The sequence below is a fragment of the Eptesicus fuscus genome, chromosome 12 (assembly GCF_027574615.1).
Source record: "Eptesicus fuscus isolate TK198812 chromosome 12, DD_ASM_mEF_20220401, whole genome shotgun sequence".
NCBI lineage: Eukaryota > Metazoa > Chordata > Mammalia > Chiroptera > Vespertilionidae > Eptesicus > Eptesicus fuscus.
In genome coordinates this window covers 28,750,204-28,771,428 of record NC_072484.1, presented here as the reverse complement: position 1 = coordinate 28,771,428, position 21,225 = coordinate 28,750,204, and the positions used below count along the sequence as shown (strand labels likewise).

Sequence of the window (21,225 nt, the reverse complement as noted above, 5' to 3'; positions counted from 1 at the left end):
TGGGGGGGGTTTGATGACAAATATATGATACCTTAATCAATAAAGTAATTAAAAAAATTCCAAAAAAATAAATAAATAAAATTCAACTCCAACCAGTCTAATTCCAGAATCCAGGTGCAAGACTGCCAATGAAATTATGTTTATGAAAGAATTAAATGTAATGTAATGTAGGGAAAAATTCAATCATTAATATAATCTTCATAATTTTTCACTCTAAGTGTAGCAAAAAGTGGTGAATAATTAAAAAATAAAACTTGCTAAAAAGTAAAATCAGAAAATAAAATAATAATAAAACTTGCCCTAGCCAGTTTGGCTCAGTGGATAGAGCATCAGCCTACGGACTGAAGGGTCCCAGGTTCGATTCTGGTCAAGGGCACATGCCTGGGTTGCGGGCTCGATCCAACGTGCAAGAGGCAGCCAGTCAATGAGTCCCTTTTATCATTGATGTTTCTCTCTCTTTCTTCCTCTCTGAAATCAATAAAAATATATTTTTAAAAAACTTGACTTTGTTAGAAAAACTTAAAAGGAAAGAGCTATTCATTCTACCAGATTAAAAATGTCAGTTGTGCTTTTTTTGCCAATATAATTGAATAGGTACTTGTGCCAGTTGCTGTCCTAGGGGACATAGTGGGAACAGATAAGATCCTTGCTTTCCTGAAGCTGACCTTCCAATGGGAGTAAGAGGCAAAAAAAAAAAAAAGAAAGAAAGAAATCAGCGAACAACAGATTTTCAGAGAGTGCTACGTATTATACAGGAGGTAGGGAGGAAATATAGACTTCTCTTTTGAGACATATAACCATGAAAGTAAACAGAAGGAGATGAATTGGAGGGCAGAGAAAAGTTGTTTGTTGTAATTTTTTCTTCTGTTTTCAAAGATGGGCAATAGCAGAGCATGTGAGTACGTTGTTATGAATGGTACCCTGGGAAGTTGCTAATGCTAGAGAGGGCACAAATACAGGAGTCAAGTCCTTGAGTAGCTATGAGGGAATACAGTTGGAGGGGAGTTAGCCTCTGATAGAAACAGAAAACATGAGTCTTAAGGAAGGTAAATTTCTAGATTTAGTGATGAAAAGATGAAGGGTATCTGTCTGATAACTTCTAAACCCTCACTGAAGTATGAGGCCTGCTTATCAGTATGGAAAGGGGTGGGCTGTGCATGGGTTTCAAGAGTGGGGAGAAATTATTAAATAGTCATAGGCAAAAACATCTTATTAGGAATCTTGTAGCTTTTTCCTGGGCAGTGCTGAGAGCCCACTTCTGATTTTTAATCATGACTCTGAAGTTATCCAGTAATATTCAGCCACTCATGGAAAAGCTAGATTGAGGGAGAAGGAGCCGTAAATGGGGAAAAAATTGATGGGTTAAAAAAAAAAATCTTTTGAAAAGTATCTATTTAGGTTCGTTGCCCATTTTTTTTGATTGGGTTATCTTCCTATTGTTAAGTTGTATGAGTGCATGCATATAAGCCTAACCAATGGACACAGACAACAAGGGGTTGAGGGCATGAGTGGGGGTGGGGGAGAATGGAAGGGAGTAATGGGGGAATAAGGACACATATGTAATACCTTAATCAATAAAAAAATTTTAAAAAAAAATCTATGAGATAAACACAAAGTCACTGACAATGTCCAATCAAGCCGTGGTCTACATAGCTCCATTTGTCTATCTTCTCATCACAGAAATTCATGCAAATAATACATGTCATATTTAGTCATGACATATTTAATCGTGAAGCTTAAAGAGTGTTTCTTTTTTGGTCATGAATGGTTTTGCCACGCCCTACGGTAGATTTTTAAAAATGTACCTGGTAGTCTTTGTGTTGATTCCAAAGGTGACTGCATTTCACTGCTTGAAGAAATTTTCTCTGATGCTGACATTTTCAGTGATGATTCCATTTAAAAGTAAAAAATAAAAAGATACCCCCTACCTCCTACACACACACACACAAGGTGCATGCTCTTGATCATTTTGCTGTGCTCTTAAATTATGATTTTGTCTTAAGACCTAACATTCTGGAGAGCATTTATGTCTGCACAGGTTCAAGGAGAGGAAACAAAGACCCTACCTTTTGATGGAGGCATGTCAACACCATAAAGAATAGCATATTAGATGAGATGGACATGTGTATGTGTTTACATGGACATATATACCATATAGTCATTTGGGGAAAAATGTTATCTGCCCCATGGCAAAAAAAAAAAAAAAATGTTTTAAGAAACATCATGAAATATCAGGAACACCAGGGATAAACAAAAGATTTTAAAATCTTTCAGAGTGAGAGGAAAAAGGAAATGGGGATTAGAATGGCATTGGACTTCTCAAGAACAATACTAGCCCTAGCTGGTTTTGTTCAGTGGATAGAGTGTAGGCACTTAAGGGTCCCAGGTTTGATTCTCATCATGGGCACATACCTCGGTTGCAGGCTCCTCCCCGGCCTCCGCCCTGGTCAGCCATGCAGGAGGCAACCAATCAATGTGTTTCTCTCACATCGACATTTCTCTGTCTTTCCCTCTCTCTTCCACTCTCTCTAAAAATCAGTGAAAAAATATCCTCGGGTGAGGATTTTTAAAAAAGAGCAATACTGGAAGCTAATGGAACAATGCTTTCAAAAGAGGGACACTAATTTTCCATCTAGAATTCAATATCCAGTTAAACCACTATTCAAGTGTGAGGGTAAAATGACATTTCCAGACATGCAACTGCTGAATTTAGGAAGGAATTTCAGAGTTTGTATGTGCCCTTTCTCAGGAAGCTACTAAAGAATGAAGGAGACTCAGGATTCAGGAATAAAGGATCTAACACAGGAAGAAGGCAAAGGGAATTCCCAAAATGATAACAAAGGAAAGTCTTAGATGACATCTAGAAAAAAGAATGAAACAGATTATTTGAAAATATTGAAAGACTATTAGTTCTGTCAAAGAATTTGAGGATGAATTAGTAACTAGTATACAGAAAACTAAGCAAATGAAAACAAACAAAAGAGGTAATTATTTAATTCAGAAGAAACAAAAGTTGTTCAAGAAAGAAAATGTAATATTAGACCCTACCTAGCTCATCTGTGAATAACAGGTACATTGTCACAGTCATATAAATACTGAAAACTGACTTAACTGGGAACTGTAAAGCTTAAGTATGAGTAGGGGGTGGAAAGAATTCTAAAATAGATAATATCCAAATATCCAAAGGTGAAAAATAAAGAAATAGCAGTTTAAACATTAAAAATGAAATAGAAATAAAGGTAAATACCAGAAGGAATTGCTGAGAGTTGAAAGTGGTTGAACCATATAAAATTGCTTATTTTTTACTACTCCCCAATCTAAAAAAAGTGGTAATTTCTTATAGTTTAAGCCAATACATTATAATGTTACTTTGTTACTGATTTTAGAATAAATTGCCATTTGAACAGAAAACAAATATTGACAGAAAATGCTCAACAGAAAAAATATTCTACTTTTTATTATCAGACATTGTTGGGGGGATAATGTACCCAGTTTTGGGTAACTGTCACCATACCTGCTATTACCATCACTGATATAACAATATTGATATTTCTAATGAATATAAAGAATATATTTACTACTAAAACAGCATTTAACATAATTTAATCTACTTTGATGATACAGAAATTACTTTAGAATTATTTTTTAAATCATCATACTATAGGAAATGCTAAACAATGGGTTGGTAAAGATTTAGTTAACAGAATGCTGAACAAGACCAGGATGTTTTTAGGTTCCTTTGTTGATTCAAACAATAGCTAAGTCACTCTTGCAAAATTAAAGTTCCACAATATTGTGGTACTATGCAAGCCTATTTCAGTGACAATTCCGGTTATACTACTTTGTTTATCTAGGACTTCCCCTTATAGTTTGTTTTAAGGGGATTCCTGAAAAAAATAAAAAATTGAATGTGGGCAGTTTATAAAATTATTGGAGTTGCTTCAATATTAGTGATACTAGTTAAGGAAATTAATGAAGCCCTTGTTTTTAAGTTAACTTATTTTGAGTAAAATACATTGATATTAAAATTTTATTTCATAAAACCAAAACTTCTCCAAATTGAAAAGTCAACTTTTACTAATGTTAACAGTTACAAAAAAAGAATTTGACCATGCTAACATAAGGTAAGAATTTTACCAAGAATAATGGATCCCAATACAACTGATGGAAAACTTCCCCTTCAAATTAAAAGCAAATGTTTTTAATAGAGGGAATAAACAATGCTGTGGAAGATTGCTTAGTTTACATTTTATTTTGTACTGAAAACTACCACAAATTAAAATACACGTGATTAAAAAAGAATCTTCAAGAGAATCTTAAAACTGAACCAATTCAATTACTCATATCATCCAGTAAGCCCTTCTAAATATTTTTACCACCACTATTTTGAATCAAAGATCATCATAAAAATATATTTTGGATGTGTGTTTCTTACAACCAACTTTAACTAATTTCCCATCACTTTGCAAAATTATAAGGGTAAAACTCAATTATAAAAAATATTTTAAAAACTAATGCAATTAACTATCTTCTACTAAAGCTTATAAAACCTGGCTTAAAAAGAGAAAAACGTCCAAAGGAAATGGCAAGGAATAGCTGGCGCTATTAGAATTGCTTCTTTTTCAATGGCCCACATCAACCTGTAACTTGTGGTCTTCTAACTTGAGGAAAGACGACAAAGTCAGGCAGTTCGTCTTACAGACCAAGGGAAAGTCTGTGGGAACCTGCAGTTTCCTTCTCTCTCCGGGGACGAGGACAATGATAAAAGGTGTTCTGTCTCCCAGTGGTCCGGTAAGAGGAGCCATTGAGCTGGGCTGCACAACCAGACAACAGAACACAAGAAAAATTCAGATCAAAGCAAGGGCACATGCCAGGGTAATAATATGCAATAAAACCCGGTGCCAAAGCATTAAGAACAAAAGCAAGGTGGACAGAACCTGCTGGGCCACCTTCTCATGAATACAGGGCAGGAAGAAACAAAATCTTCCTGCACCGAGGAGCTGAGGAAACGGGGTCCTCGATACCCTGGAGTACTTCTCCATACCTGCATGTGAGTCTAGGGATACAGTGTCAACCAACTACACCTAGATGGCCTGGAGTATTCCCGTGCACAACCATGTGAGTCTTGTGCCATATAACTAAACCCTCCGAACAGAAGTGTTCTCTAGATACACTAGTATAGATCCATGCGAATAGAGACATACATTTTCAATGACTGTAACGAAACCCACCGGGTTTTTACAGCAAGAAACCAACAAAATACTGTTTGAAAGAACATCAGAGACAGAATTGGGTAAAAGTCTGATGAAGCAATAAGTCTTTTTTCCTCCTCAGATCCTTTTTAATGATCTCTGATTCATTTCATAGGACACACACACACACACACACACACACACACACCATTAGGTTTCTGCAAACAAAGAAGGGTCCTTAATTCTCTGGCGTGTGGAAGCACTCGCGCTCCCCACCCACAGACGGGAGGCCGCCACCTGACTTGAACCGAGAAAGCCGAGGCGAGAGCGGTACACAGTGACAAACGACCACAAGACAAACGCCACAAAGAAAGGGGAGGAGCAGATGGGGACCAGGAAAACACTGCCACGCCGCGCTCCCCAAGGCGCGTCCCCACAGCCAGCGCGGAGGCAGCCGTTCTCGCCATCCTCGCCTTCCTGCACATCCCAGCCTCCTCCCACTCCCGGGGGCCCGAGCCGGGCACAGGCATGTGGAGCGTGCGGGGCGTCACGAACCCTCCCCTCGGTGACCTCCCGGTGACAGCCCGCGCCGCCCTTTGTGCGGGACTCAGCCGCCGACCCCGGGCGGACCCTCCTCCGCGTCCCGCCCCGCCGGGGCCGCGATCCCGCTCCTCCCCGCCCCCCCTCCGGAGCGGACGGAGTGAGCGTGTGGGAGGCTGGCGCAGGGGCGCGGGCCCGCGGTCCCCTCAGCATCCCGAACCCGGACCCGCCCGGTCCCCTAAGCCCCAGCCCGGGGGCGACGGGCCTCGGCGCCCGGCCCCCCGCCTGTTCACTCACTCGGGAGCGCCGGCGGAGGCAGCGGCAGGCGTGCGGGACCGTCAGAGCCGAGCGGCAGGCTGTGGGTGGAGAGCGTCGGGCCGGACCTAGCGCGGCTGAGGTGGCGGCGGCGGCAGACTGCGCGGGGCGGCCCGGGCGAGGGGGCGGGCCCGGCGGGGGAGGGGCGGGCGCCGCGCCTCTCATTCAAGCAGCGGGGCGGGGTGAGGGACCCGGATGCCCCGGCATCCCCCGCCCACCTCGCTGAGGACTCCTGGGCCTCAGGGTCTGCAGTGCGCAGGCGCTGTGCTGCTCGGCTCGTCCTGGTCCCATCTCGCCTGCTGGGGAAATCCCACGGGCGGAGCTGCCGCGAATAGATCCTCTCGCTTAATCTTTAGTACTTTTGCATGTCCTATAAGCATTTTTAAAAGTGAAGCCATGGAACGCCATCTGCTTCCTAGCATCCAGTCTGCCAGCCCCCAGGGCACAGGTGTTCCCATTAGTGTGATGGAAATAACGTGCTCGCCGCCCCCTTCCTCCATCTGTCTCTCCTGCAGCAGGTCCTCGCGGCTGAGTGCTGGTACCTCAGTGATGAATGAGATCCAGGATCTGCCCAGATAGTGGAAAGTATGCAGGAAAGAGCGCATTCCTTTGTTATTTGCATTGACCTAGTCCCCTCAGCCCCAGCTCCCATTCCTCAGGGCAGTCAAGAAACTGACCTTGGCTCAGCCCTTGTCTAATTCTAAGGCCTAGGTTCTATCTAACGCAGCTCTGAGGGTCTGGGGAAGTATCTCTGGGAGACAGTGTATTCTGCGGAGGCACCCTCCTGTTTCCAAACCCTTGACTCTGTCAGTCTTGGGCTAAAAAAAAGTCTTTGGTGATTCTGGGATCCTCCTGCAGGCTTACAGCCATTCCCTCTGAGGCTCCTCAGCTGAGAGTGTAAGCTCAGGGCTTACCAAACGATTGTCTCTCTTTTCCTTAGTCTCCTTGTGCGCCTTGCGGTTCTCCTTCCTTCTCCTACCTTCCAGGCCTCTCACATAAACCATAAACAGCTCAGTGACTTAATGTTGGGAAGCAAAAGTCATCACGGAAAGGGCCTGCAGGCAAGTTCCTTCTGCTTTGGCAAACCATGAACCTCCAAAGCAAGGGGGAAGTAAAGACAAATATCAAGAAGTTACCCACTTGTCACAGTCCCCAAAGTGAAAGATGGATGAAGGCATGTGCTAGGTAGTGTATGGCAAAAGGGAAGATGTGGGAGATGCATTCTTCCTCTAAAGTTGCCTGTCAACACCTATCCCCCCTGCCACTCAAGCCAAGAACCTCAGGATCCTTTTCCCTTCTCCCTCCCATCCTAGGTCTCCTTTGGAGCAGGAGGGCCTTCTCAACTCTGATTTACTGGCACTTCTCACTCTGTCTAAACCAGGCCTCCTCTTCTCTCTCTAGGGCAGTGGTCGGCAAACCACGGCTCGCGAACCACATGCGGCTCTTTGGCCCCTTGAGTGTGGCTCTTCCACAAAACACCACGGCCTGGGAGAGTCTATTTTGAAGAGGTGGCGTTAGAAGAAGTTTAAGTTTAAAAAATTTGGCTCTCAAAAGAAATTTCAATCGTTGTACTGTTGATATTTGGCTCTATTGACTAATGAGTTTGCCGACCACTGCTCTTGGGCTATTGCTGAAGTCAAATCAACTTACATGATATGCACATGTTCCCATGTTTCTGTCCTTTTCCCTTTTCCTGACCCGCTTGGCACTTGGACTCTGATTTTCCAGCCATTTCCAGAGCAGTGCCATGATGTTCACCCTTAGTGCCTGTGTTCTTGCTGTTCTCTTTAACATGAAAGCACCATTTATCTTGGAACACTCAAAACTCACTTTTTAAATGAAGTCTTCTTTCCCATTCCCACCTTGTTGACAGACTTTCTTTTGGAATCCTCACCTGTGCCTTGTACCAACTTTTCTCTCAGCACCATGCACTTTTAGGGCTCCTACACATTTGAATGTTTTCCTTCCCAACCAGAACATGAGCCCTTCAATAGTAAGGACACTGTTTCCTCGAGACCGCGCAGGTGGCTAATGCACAGTGGTAATGCAATGGTTACTGGGAGAGGTGATGTTCACTGGTGGGTGAAGGAGGCTCCACAGAGGAGAGAAAGGCTGAGCTTCCTTTTCTTTCTCCTCCCTACTGGTGGCTTCCTTCCCCTGACCAGTGTTTCGAAACCTGATTTGTTTGCTTAGGAAGCTTGGCTAGAAATTCACTAGTCCAAACGGGCTGTAGATGAACGGGTGGAGTGGCTCCAGCTTCATGTCCTTTGTCCTTGTGAAAATCAGGGCAGAGAGGGAGAAAAAGAGAGGGAGAGAGAATGCAAGGATGTAAGGAGTGGGTCTGTGTTCAGTTGCTATTTTCAGGGCAGCCCATCTTATGAAAATTTTGTTGAGGCATCAGCTAGCTAGCTGCTAGCCCAATTGCCCATTGATTCAGAGAGAAAGTCTCCCCTTGGGACTGGACAGGTTTCACCTGTCCTCACAGTTTCCTTAATACATATGACAGGATCCTGCCCTTCTGTCCTCAATAGTGGATTGTTCCTTATCTCCCTTGGGATAGAAGTCAGCGTTTTTGGTCTCCTGGTATCTCCAGCTGGAGGTTCACTTGCTAGTCCATGATCCTATTTGCCTAGTGATACAGAAGGTTTTACTCCCCCCTCACCACTCCCAAACCCCCACTCTCTAGGCAAAATGCATAGTGGGTGTGGGATGTGGGTTTATTAATGGCAGTTTAGGTGGGTACCCCAAAACAGCAGGCATCCAGGAACCTGAAGTAGTTGCTTTCTCAGCTAACATGTTCCCTTGTTCCACATAATGGGGGTGGAAGTAGGAGGGAAAGACTTCACTGTTTAGGCCTTCAGAGGATGTCCCTCTTTCTATCTTCCCTCCCCCAATTTTCTCTCATCTTCTCCCTGTATTATACTTCCTTTAAAGCATTTTCGTTATCCACAATCCATTTCTCAGAAAACTCCGCCTCTACCCACATGATCAGAAGTCCTTTACGACTCCTTATCTTCTGGGAAAGAAATGATATCTAATTTTAAATGAAATGGCTATGACTAATTTTGGAATAGCAGCTTTCTGATGGTAACTGTAGTGGGAGCAGAGGCTGAGTTTATTCATCTTGGATGTGATGCTCAATACAGGTTTTTGTTTTTATTGGTGAGAGAGAGAGAGAGAGAGAGAGAGAGAAACATTGATATGAGAAATGTAGCATAGATCGGTTGCCTCCCACGTGCACCCCAACTGGGGATCAAACCCACAACTTGACTATATGCCCTGACCTGGAATCAAACCTGCCACTTTTTGTTGTATGGGATGATGCTCCAACCAACTGAATCATACCGGCCAGGGCTCAATAAAAGGTTTTTGAATGACTGTTTGACCAATAAAGGCAAAAGTCAGTCTTTCATGCAAAAGCTAGAAATCAAAGGTTATCTGTAGCCCAACTCCTCTACTTGTCCTCCCTACCTAGTGGGGCCTATCTAATGTTGAGTGGTGGGCACTATCTCAGAAAAACATCCTTTGTATTGGCCAATCATTTGACTGCTTAATTATCTAGAGATCTGAATAATCCTTTCAAGGGCTGGCTATTCAATGCTTTGACCCCTTGGACTGGGTCAGCAGAAGAGTCTCACATTTCTGTAAGAGACTGAGGAGTGTTCCTATGTTCCCTGAACCCCTTCATAGAAGATTTCCAAAGAGTCTCCTGCTGGGTCTCCTCCTACTAGAATCCTCCCAATAGTCATCCCCTCCTCATAGCCCATGGGGACTCCTAGCTGGGGTGTGTCCCTGCCCTTAGAGTGATGGAATTGCTTCTCAATGCAGGATGTGTGGGCATGACTATGAAACAGTATGAGTCGGGGAGAAGTGTAGGTTCCTATGTGCACAGTAGCTTTGAACTGAACTGCGTTTCCTATCTGAGGCAGAAGCCAAGCATTCTGTTTCTCCAGCCACCAACAATTCATGTTGCCTTTTTGGCACATATAGGCCCAATGACCCAAACAGAACTCAGAGCTCCTAAAAATATAAATGTGCTTAGGATCCCGTGTGGTGAGCTCCTTCTATTTGAGACCAGATGCAGACAGAGGAAGTGGAAGAATAATTTCTCAGGGGGTGCAGCCTGCTCTTACTCGCTTTTGGATTTCAGGACACCTGTCTTAGAGTGAATTCTCCCAAGGAGCAGCCCCTGAGACAAGGGCTGGGATGCAGGTAATTTACTTGGAAGGTGATCCCAAGAAATAGGAATAAATAAATGAAAAAGCAAGATATGGAAGGGAGAGAAGCCAATACTAAGGTATGTTGATGGGCCAGTTACTGTCATGGGCAACTGGGCTCCATCTTGAGAAACTTTGTGGGAACATCCTCAGACTGTCCTCCCAGCTGATGATAAAGGAGGCTGGAGTATGTATCCACTGACTTCCCATTGCTTATAGATGACCATCAGGGAACTTTCTTTAAAAAAAATTTTTAATTCTCACTCGAGGATATTTTTCCATTGACTTTTAGAGAGATTGGAAGAGAGAGGGAACGACAGAGAGAAATATTGATGTGAGAGAAACGCATTGATTAATTGCCTCCTGCATGTGCCTCAACCAGGGCCCAGGTCAGGGAGGAGCCTGCAACTGAGGTTCAGTGCCCTTGATGGGAATTGAACCGGGAAGCCTTTGTTCTGCAGTTCGACGCTCTATCCACTAAGCCAAACCGGCTAGGGCTGAACTTTCTTTTTTTAAAAAAATCTGTATTGTTGAGAGTATTACAGATGTCCCCCTTTTTGCCCCCATTGCCCCCCTCCACCCAGTTCCCACCCTGCTCCAGGCCTTCACCATCCTATTGTCTGTGTCCATAGGTAATGCATATATGCATGTAAGATCTTTGGTTAATCTCTTCCTGCCCCCACCCCCCTTCCCTCTGAGATTCGTCAGTCTGTTCCATGTTTCTATGCCTCTGGTTCTGTCATTCATCAGTTTATTTTATTTCTTGTTTATTTTGATTTTTAGATTCAATTGTTGATAGATATGTATTTATTGCCATTTTATTGTTCATATTTCTTCTTCTTCTTCTTCTTCTTCTTCTTCTTCTTCTTCTTCTTCTTCTTCTTCTTCTTCTTCTTCTTCTTTCTCCTCCTCCTCCTCCTTCTCCTTCTCCTTTTCCTTCTCGTCCTTCTCCTTCTCCTTCTCCTTCTCCTTCTCCTCCTCCTTCTCCTTCTCCTTCTCCTTCTCCTTCTCCTTCTCCTTCTCCTTCTCCTTCTCCTTCATCATCTTTGTTTTCTTAAAGAATACCCTTCAACATTTCCTGTAATTTTGGCTTGGTGGTGATGAACTCCTTTAGCTTTTCCTTGTCTGGGAAGCTCTTTATCTGACCTTCAATTCTAAATGATAGCTTTGCTGGGTAGAGTAATCTTGGTTGTAGGATCTTGCTTTTCATTGCTTTGAATATTTCTTGCCACTCCCTTCTGGCCTGCAAAGTTTCTGTTGAGAAACCGACTGAAAGATGTATGGGTGCTCCCTTGTAGGTAGCTAACTGCTTTTCTCTTGCTGCTTTTAAGATTCTCTCTTTGTCTTTAACCCTTTGCATTTTAATTATGTGTATTGGTGTGGGTCTCTTTGGGTTTCTCTTATTTGGGATTCTCTGTGCTTCCTGGACTTGTAAGTCTATTTCTTTCACCAGGTGGGGGAAGCTTTAGGTCATTATTTCTTCAAATAGGTTTTTACTATCTTGTTCTGTATATTAGTTGTAATTTTGATGTGGTGGTGAAAGGCAGTGAGTACCGGCGTTTACCTGCCATCTTGGTTCTCCCAATCTTTTATTCCATTGGGGAACTTTCAGGTTACATCTGTGCAGCAAGGAGAGCTGCCTAACTCAGCTCCTCCTGCTATCGAGTACACAGCCTCTACCACTATCATCACCACAATTTCTGTCCCTCCTAGGTTCTTCCACCCAATTGTGTCACTGCCTTTTCCCTTTTTTGGGTTCTTAGGTCTGAGATTGAAGGGGGAAGTGAAGTGGGATGATATTTTTGCCCACAACCATTCCAGGAAATAAGAATTATAGTGGTTTATTTCTTTCCTCTTTTCAACCTATCCAATCTACCCAAATAGCTCTCAGCCACCATCACCACATCCTAAAGCAAGGGACAGTAAAGAGGGAGGGCAAGAACACAGTCAGGCTTTCTGGGATGACTTCTGGCCTCATAGAGTCACAGAAGCAGAGCTAGAAGGGACGAACTCTCTCATTAGGAAGATGAAACCCCTGCCCTTGCCGGTGTAGCTCAATTAGTTGAACATTGTCCCATGCACTGAAAGGTCACCAGTTTGAATCCTAGTCAGGGCTGCAGGTTTGATCCCTGGTAGGGTCCCTGGTAGGGATATTTCTCTCATATCGATGTCCCTCCCTCTCCTTCTCCCTTCCTCTCTTTCTGAAATCAATAAGGACATATTTTTTAAAAAAGAAAAAAGATGAGACCCAGTATCTTGTGCTTCTCCCATTAATGCAGCACCTCCTCTTGGCAGACTTACCTGGTTTATCTTGGTTTTCTGCCCTTCCAACCTACTTGATCATAATCTGGACTCAGCCTTTATGCCCTCAGAAGCTGGTGAAGGCCATGATTGGGGGAAGAAGCTTGAACTCTGTAGGGGAGAGTCTCCTCCATCGAGAGAAACAGGTGTCATCACAGGCTTCTGACTCCTTTTCCTGGAGTTCTCACTGGCCTGTCATACAAAGGGGCTCCAAGAGGGGGCTGCCAGGAGGGAAAATCTTCTTAATACGACCAGAGGTCCCTCCCAGCCCAGGTTAAGATGGTGTATTGAACCCACACATCTACTTTTTCTACCTTCTGAAACCCACTAAAACTATTACAAGTAGATATTTTTTAAAAAGACACAAACTTATGAGGTCAGAGGGAACAAAAGAGACAATAGCAAAAAGAATTTTGGGAGCTGGAAAACAGATGGGTAAATGGTAATTGATTTAGCAGTCACAAGAAAATGGGAAAGCTAAGAACAGACCTACTTTCATGGTAAATACTAAAATTGGGGGAAAAAAAAAAAAAGGAATTGGCAGTCTTAGATACCTCTGGAATGGAGCAAGCCAAAAATCAGGAAAACTGGGTGAAAGGTGATTGGAAAGCAGTTAAAGTCCTAGTTCCTCTCTCACATCCTCATGCTGCTGGGCCCCTCTCCCACCAGGCAGAGGGCTGGAGATTTAGTCTGGAGGGGGTAAAACAGAGGGTCTCTGGGCTGGGGACACCAGGCACAGCTGAGAACAATGTCCCAGGTGAAGAACAGGGCCATTAAGTATTTGTTTACTGCAGGCTGAGATCCTCAGCTTTCTTTTCTGCTCACTTCCCAAGTCACTGGCAGCCACACGTCACCCCTCTTCCCTGGTACTCTGACCAGCCCTAAAGGAAAGAACTATGGAACTGGCATGGGTGTTTCCAATAAATGACCACCAAAGCTACCTACAGTGAATCTCTGAGTTGACAAGTCTGACTCCCACATTCAGGACATTCCGTAAACTTTACTCTTAATTAAGAGCCGACAGCTAATGATGATGTCTTAGGTTCCCTATAAACAGAGGCTGAGGTGGAGATTCAGGAGCAGGTGATTGGTTGAGAGTGGTTTCTCAGGAGAAGTCCTCCTTCCTACCCCACCACGTGTCTCACTTCTCTAAATCAGCAGTGGAAAGAGCTAAGAGCAAGGCTGTGGTCTCAGCTGGAGTCTAGCCTCAGTCTGATCCCACAGAGAGCCCTGAAGTGTGAACTGCGTCACAGAACTGATCTCACCTTAATGCAAGAGGGATTTTTGTGTGTTGTCCACATATTAATCATTGGCTGTGGGCTGCCAGGGAAGTGGCCATAACCTCCCAGACTAGGCAACTTCTGGCTGAAGTCAATTCTCTAGAGCAGTGATTTTCAACCAGTGTGCTGCACACTGGTGTGCAACACCTGACCAGTCAAGGGCACTAAACTTTTCCCCATTAGACTGTCAAATTTAAAAAATGACAACAGCCAATACAACAATAGCTCTCTGGTGTGAATGCCCTGTCTCTGAACCATCTAATCTAATAATAGACAAATATGCAAATTGACCGCACCTTCGCTACACCCACGCCATGCCCACCAACCAATCAGGACGAGTATGCAAATTACCCCAACAAAGATGGCGGCTAATTTGCATTTCAAGACAGCGTCGAAAGAAGCCAAGAGCTGCAGAAGGGAGTAAAGCTTCGAAGAAGCAAGCAAGCGGGGGGTGGGGGAGAGGAGAAGGGAGGAGCGAAGTCAGGGCCGGGGGCCAAGGGAAAAGCAGGCGGGCTGGAGGAGAAGGCTGGGCGGGCAACAAGGGCGGAGCGGAGGCGGGGTAGAGTGCAGCAGGAAATCCTATTGCAGGATTTTTCCTGCAACAGGAATGCTAGTAAATATATAGGTCATATGATAGAGTTGCATCTTATTGGTCATGTCACATAATAAGGTTGTGTCTGATTGGTTAATTCTTGGTACCAGAAATTCTTACATATAAGTATAGGTACCTGATTTTTTAAAAAGTCACTTTGGAGCAAAAGGAGTAGGCAATTACTATTACTATTATTATTATTTTGTAAATCAATCAAAATTATCCCTATTTTTGTCAGATTGGCCATTGTGCTGCAGAATTTTAGTAATTAGTTTAGTGTGCCATGAGATTTAAAAAGGTTGGAAATCACTGTTTTAGAGAAAGGGACAATTCTAATTCATTAACAACCAATATCCACAGCAGCTGGAGGTAGCCACAGGATACCAACAACATCTACTACAGATTACTAGACAGCTGAGGAAAACTGATAACATGGGAAACAGAGAACAAATAATAATAATAATAATAAAATCCCACACAAACTAAGAATCAAAGTAAACAGAAAAAAGCAACTTGGAAAATAGTCAAGACATTCTCAAGGATAAGAGATAATATTACACCTATGAAAAAAGAATAAGATGCTACCTTAGAAGAAAGAAAACAAAAATAAACTTTTAAAATCTGAGAAACAAACATGATAGCATAAATGAAAAAACTCAGATGGTCTGGGAAATAAAGTCTGGGTGATTTCCCAAAAAATAGACCCAAAAGCCAAAGCAATGAATAAAAAAATAAGAAAAGAGGAATGAAGGAGGAATAGTACAGAGGATTTAACATCTGATAACAGGCATTCCAGAATGAGGGGAGCAAATCATCCATGAAATAATTCAAGACAAATTTCTCAAACTAAAAAAACAAATTTCCAGGTTGAAAGGGCCCACCATGTATAACTAGTGAAATGGGTTAAAAATAGGTCCAACCAAGGTATGTATCTGTGAAATTTTAGAACCATAGGGACAAGAAGAACCCACAAGTTGAATTAAAACACAACAGCTATTACCAAGTCCCAAGAATCAGAATGGCTTCACACTTCACTGGAACTGTTCCAGCAACACTGGAAGGTAGAATACTAGAGTAATATCTTCAAAAATTTAAAGGAAAATTGTTTCCAATCTAGAATTCTATACCCACCCGCACTATCAATCAAGAGACAAGTAGAATAAAGACAATTTTAGATATGCACAATCTCAAGCTTCCTTTTCTAGGAAGTAACTGAAGTGTGTACTTTACCAAACTGAGGGAGTAAAGCAAAGAAAAAGATACAGGATACAGGAAGCAGAGGATCCAACACAGGCAGAAGTATGGGAATCCCCACAAGATTGATATAAGGTAAACTGAGGAGACTTGGAGAAGAGAGACTCAAGACACAGATATAATAAGGATTGTCGTCACCAAGATGATCACTGTCATTGTGCCATCTTCATAACAAATGTTTCTTACAGGCACAGATTTTGAGGTAAATTGGCTAAATGACAGAGATCCCACTTATTGTTAGAAAGAGCACTAGCCTAATACTGTTGAGGTTTGGTATCCAGTCCAGGCTTTGTCTTGAAGTAGCTGTGGGACCTGGGAAAGTATCTTTCCCTTCCTGGACCTCAGGATCACCCTCTGTACATGTGAAGGATAGACAAAGTGAATTCTATGTGTTTTTAAGGCTATCTGTACTTACATGAAATTTGTTCTTCATGATACACAGTTCTATGGGTTTTAAAAATTGTAGAGTCATGTAACCACCTCCACAATCATGCTACAGAACAGTTCCATTACGCTAAAAAAAAAATGCTCTCATGCTACTCCTTTCTAGTCAACCCCCAAGCCCCTGGAAACCACTGATCTATTTTTTTATCCTAATAGTTTTACCTTTTCTACAATGTTATATAAATGGAATCATGCAGTATGAAGCATTTTGAGTCTGGCTTCTTTCATTTAACACAATGCATCTAGTTTGAGACACTGATCAGCAATTACCTTATTTTTAGTTATCGCCCAAAGCAGATTCTGATACAATTCAAATGCAAGTAGTTGATGTGAGAGGTGATCCCAGGAAGCACCAATTAGGGGAATTAAGAGGTGAGACAGGGAAAGGAAGGAAGCCAATACAATTTCTATTGTGTATTTCATTCTGTGTTGATGTCAGTCAGCTGTCAGCTGAGTTTCTAGGAGGCTTTCAGAAATCCAAAGCACTGGCGGATGACGTCTTGTCTGCATCATCACTGTCCACCTCAGCATCATAGGATATGTGCTCTTTTGACCTTGTTTTTGGTGATCAGTTCACAAGAGTCCTTTCTAGCACAACTCTCATCCTTGACTGCATGATTCCTTGGGGGCTGGATATCTCAGCCCACTCCTGTGCCCCTCTTGACTCATAGTGTATTCTAAGGTTCTAGATGGGTCAAGGGAACGTGGTGATTTATCCAGGATATTCCAGATTTTTCTGGGCTATTCACAGATGTACTCAACTCATTCTATTACTTCCATACTTTGCTGGATTTGGGGAACCCTGACAGGGTTGGCTCAACTTCCCAGGTGCACACAGCCATCTTTGTTGAGCAGTCTTTTGTTGTTGTTATTGTTGTTGTTGTTGTTGTTGTTGGGTGTCTTATTGCCACCCCGAACCCTACCCAGGGTTCTTTCTGCCCTTGTAGTTTCCACACCATTATCAGGAAGAAGGCAAGATGTAGAGCTTCTTTTCTCAGACAACCACCATCATGTAACTCTCCTCACTACCTAGTTTATAAATTTATTCCAGTGTAGGTGTGCGTGAGTGCTTGCTCTCAAATCAAACATATTCTCTCAGTCATATTGTATTGTCTGCACATACATTCCTCTAGTTTTATTTCTTAGTGGACTTTCTTTAAAATTAACTTTTAATTTTGAAATAATTGGAGATTCAGATGAAGTTGTAACAATATAGAAAAATTTTTGTATCCTTCACCCAGTTTCCCCCACGGATTACATCTTACATAACTATAGCACAATATCAGAGCTAGGAAATTGACATTGATCCAATATACCAATCTTACTCAGTTTTCTCCAGTTTTACAGGTATGTTTTGTATTTAGTTTTATGTAATTTGTCATATAAGTAGATTCATATAATCACCACCATAGTTGATATATAGAACAGTTAGATCATCACAAGGATCCCTTGTGCTACTTTTTTATTTTATTATTTTTATTTTTTAAAATATATTTTTATTGAATTCAGAGAGGAATGGAGGAGAGAGAGAGAGGCATAGAAACATCACTGATGAGTGAGAATCATTGATTGGCTGCCTCCTGCAACCCCCACACTGGGGACTGAGCCCGCAACCGAGGCATGTGCCCCTGACTGGAATTGAACCTGGGACCCTTCAGTCCACAGGCAACACTCTTCCCACTGAGCCAAACTGGCTAGGGCATGTGCTGCTTTTTTATAATCACACCCATCTCACTCAATCCCCTCTCCCACAGGCTGTCTGTCCCTAACTGCTGGTAACTATTAATTAGATTCTCCATGTATATAATTCTGTCATTTCAATAATGTTATATAAAGGAAACAATACAGTATTTAAACTTTGGGATTCACTTTATTTACACAACATAATTCCCTGGAGATTCATCCAAGTTGTTGCATGTATCAGTAGTTTGTTCCTTTTCATTGCTGAGTAGTATTCCATGGTATGGATGTCCCATATTTTATTTAACCATACACCCATTAAAAGACATCTGGATTGTTCCCAGTTTTTACTATGATGCATTGTCAAAACAACACAATAGTGATGAACATTTGTGTACAGGCTTTTGTGAAAATATAATTTCTCTGGGATAAATGACCAGGAATACAATCATTGCTGAATCACATGGAACTTGCATGTTTCGTTTTATAAGAAAATGCCAAATTGTTTTTTACAGTGCCTGTACCATTTTTATTCCCACCAGCAGTGTATGATTGATCCAGATACTCTGCATTCTTCCCAGTATTTGTCATTGTCAAAACTTTTAATTTTATCTTTTCTGATAGGTGTGTTGTGATATCTCATTGTAGTTTTACTTTGCATATACTTATATGACCTCTGTATATCCTCTTCGGTGAAATGTTTGATCAGACCTTTTGCCCATTTTTTTTTTTAGTTTATTTTTAAAATTCATTTTTTATGTTGTAATAGAATTTTATTTTATTTTTTAAACTTATCATTATTATCTTTTTAAAAAAATTTACCTTTATTATTGAAAGTATTACAGATGTTCCCTTTGTTTGTTAGTGTTTTTTTCCCCCCATTGACCCCCTCTACTCTGTACCTGCCTCTCCCAGCCTTCACTACTCTATTGTCTATGTCCATGGGTTATGCATATATGCATATAAATACCCCCGGTTAATCACTCCCCTCCCATCCCCCCACCAACCCCCACCTTTCCTCCGAAATTTATAAATCTGTTCCATGCTTCTGTCTCTGGTTCTATTTTATTCACCAGATTATTTTTCTAATTGAATTGTTTGTGTGTGGTTTTTTTTTTTTACTGTTGAGTTTTGAGAGTTTTTTGTGTATTCAACCTAGTCTTTTGTTGGATATGTGGTTTAAAAATATTTTCTCCCAATCTGTGGCTTTTCTTTTCATCCTCATAAATGGTCTTTCACACAGCAAAATATTTTAATTTTAATGAAGTCCAATTTATCAAAAAAATGTTTTATGGGTTGTGTTTTGGGTGTTAAATTTAAGAACTCTTTATCTAGCCTTAGATCCTGACAATTTTCTCTTTTAAAAAAATATATATTTTATTGATTTTTTACAGAGAGAAAGGGAGAGGGATAGAGAGTTAGAAACCTCGATGAGAGAGAAACATCGATCAGCTGCCTCCTGCACACCTCCTAGTGGGGATGTGCCTGCAACCAAGGTACATGCCCTTGACCGGAATCGAACCTGGGACCTTTCACAGGGTGACACTCTATCCACTGAGCCAAACCGGCTAGGGCTGACAATTTTCTCTTAAGTATTTTTTTTCTGAAATTTAACATTTTACATGTAAGTCTCATTTTGAATGAATTTTTATTACAATATGATATTTAGGTTGAAGGTTTTTTGTTTGTTTGTTTTTTGCCTTTGGATGCCCAACTGTTCCAGCACCAGTTGCTTTTGGACCTTTATAAATAATCAGTTGGGCATATTTGTGTGGATCTATTTCTGGGTTCTCTATTCTATTGATCTATGTGTCTACCCTTTGCCAATACCACAAAGTCTTGATTACTGTAGCTACATAATAACTCTTTAAATTGAGTAGACCGATTCCCTTACTTTTCTTCTTCTTTTTTTATATATTTGTTTTATCTATTCTAGGACTTGGGCCTTGCCATGCAAATTTTATTTTATTTTTCCCAGCTTTATTGAGATATAATTGACATATATCATTGTACAAGTTTAAGGTATAAATCAGTGATATTAAATCTGCATAAATTACAAAATGATTACCACAATAAGGTTAGTTAACACATCCATCACTTCACATAGTTATAATTTTTTTGTATGTGTGAATTTTTATTTTATTATATATAATTTTTATTTTATATAAAATTTTTTATTAATAAATATATATATATATCTTAGAGAAGGAGGGAGAGGGAGAGAGAGAGAGAAACATCAGTGATAAGAATCATTGATTGGTTGCCTCCTGCATGCCTCCTATTGGGGATTGAACCCGCAACCTGAGCATGTGCCCTTGACCAGAATCAAACTCGGGATCCTTCAGTCTGCAGGCCAATGCTCTATCCACTGGGCCAAACCGGCTAGGGCTGTATGTATGAACTTTTAAAGTATACTCTCTCAGCAACTTCCAAATATACAATATATTATTGTTAACTATAATATAGTATTGTTAACTTATAATAACCATAAGTCACCATATTGTACATTACATCTCCAAACTTATTCATCATTTATGTCTCTTTCTTTCTTTCTTTCTTCTTCTTCTTCTTTTCTTCTTCTTCTTCTTCTTTTTTTTTTTTTTGGTATAGTCTTTGTCTGGTTTTGGTATTAGGGTAATATTGACCTCATAAAATGAGTTGGAAAATGTTCCCACTTCTATTTTCTGGAAGAGATTGTGTAACATTTGGTGTTAATTCTTCTTTAAGTGTTGGTTAGAATTCCCATCTGGACTTGGAGATTTTTTTTAGGAGCTTTTAAATTATAGATTCAATATCTTTAATGGTTATGGGATTACTCAAATTATCTATTTCATCTTGGTTAAAATTTGGTACTTTAAAATTGGTCCATTTCTTTTAAGTTGTCAAATTTTGGAGCATAAAGTTTTTCATAGTATTCTCTTATCCTTCTAATGGCTTTAGAAATGAAGTGATATCCTGTTTTATTCCTGATATTGGTTATATTTGTCTTCTCCCTTCTTATCTTAATCAGTCTTGCTAAAAGTTTATAAACTTTATTAAAATTTTCAAAGAACTAGCTTCCTGTTTAAATGATTTTCTCTATTGTCCTCTCATTTTCAATTTCACTGATTTTTGCTCTTTATTATTTCATTTCTTCAGCTTGACTTGGGTTTGTTTTGCTCTCCTTTTTCTAGTTTTTTGAAGTAGGAGCTTAAATTATTGATTTGAGACTTTTTCTCTTTCCTAAGATAAGCATTTAGCACTTTAAATTTTCCTTTGAGCACTGCTTTATTTACATCCCAGCAATTTAGATATGTTGTATTTTAATTTAGGTCAACATATTTTAAAAATTTCTCTTGAGACTTCTTTGATGATGGATTATTGAGATGTGTGTTTAGTTTTTAAATTTGAGAGATTTTCATGTTTTCTTT

At 41.0% G+C, this 21,225-nt stretch overlaps 1 protein-coding gene across 6 annotated transcripts in view; it reads right to left on the bottom strand.

Annotated features, from left to right (window-relative positions):
• RNF24 (ring finger protein 24) overlaps window positions 1–6,169 on the bottom strand; it is a 71,185-nt gene extending 65,016 nt beyond the window's left edge. For all 6 annotated transcript variants that reach the window (XR_008557759.1, XM_054724346.1, XM_054724347.1 and 3 more), the window contains exon 1: window positions 6,030–6,169. The gene's annotated coding sequence lies outside the window, so the exon portion shown is untranslated. The remainder of the gene's footprint in view (window positions 1–6,029) is intronic.
• Window positions 6,170–21,225: the final 15,056 nt, after the last annotated feature.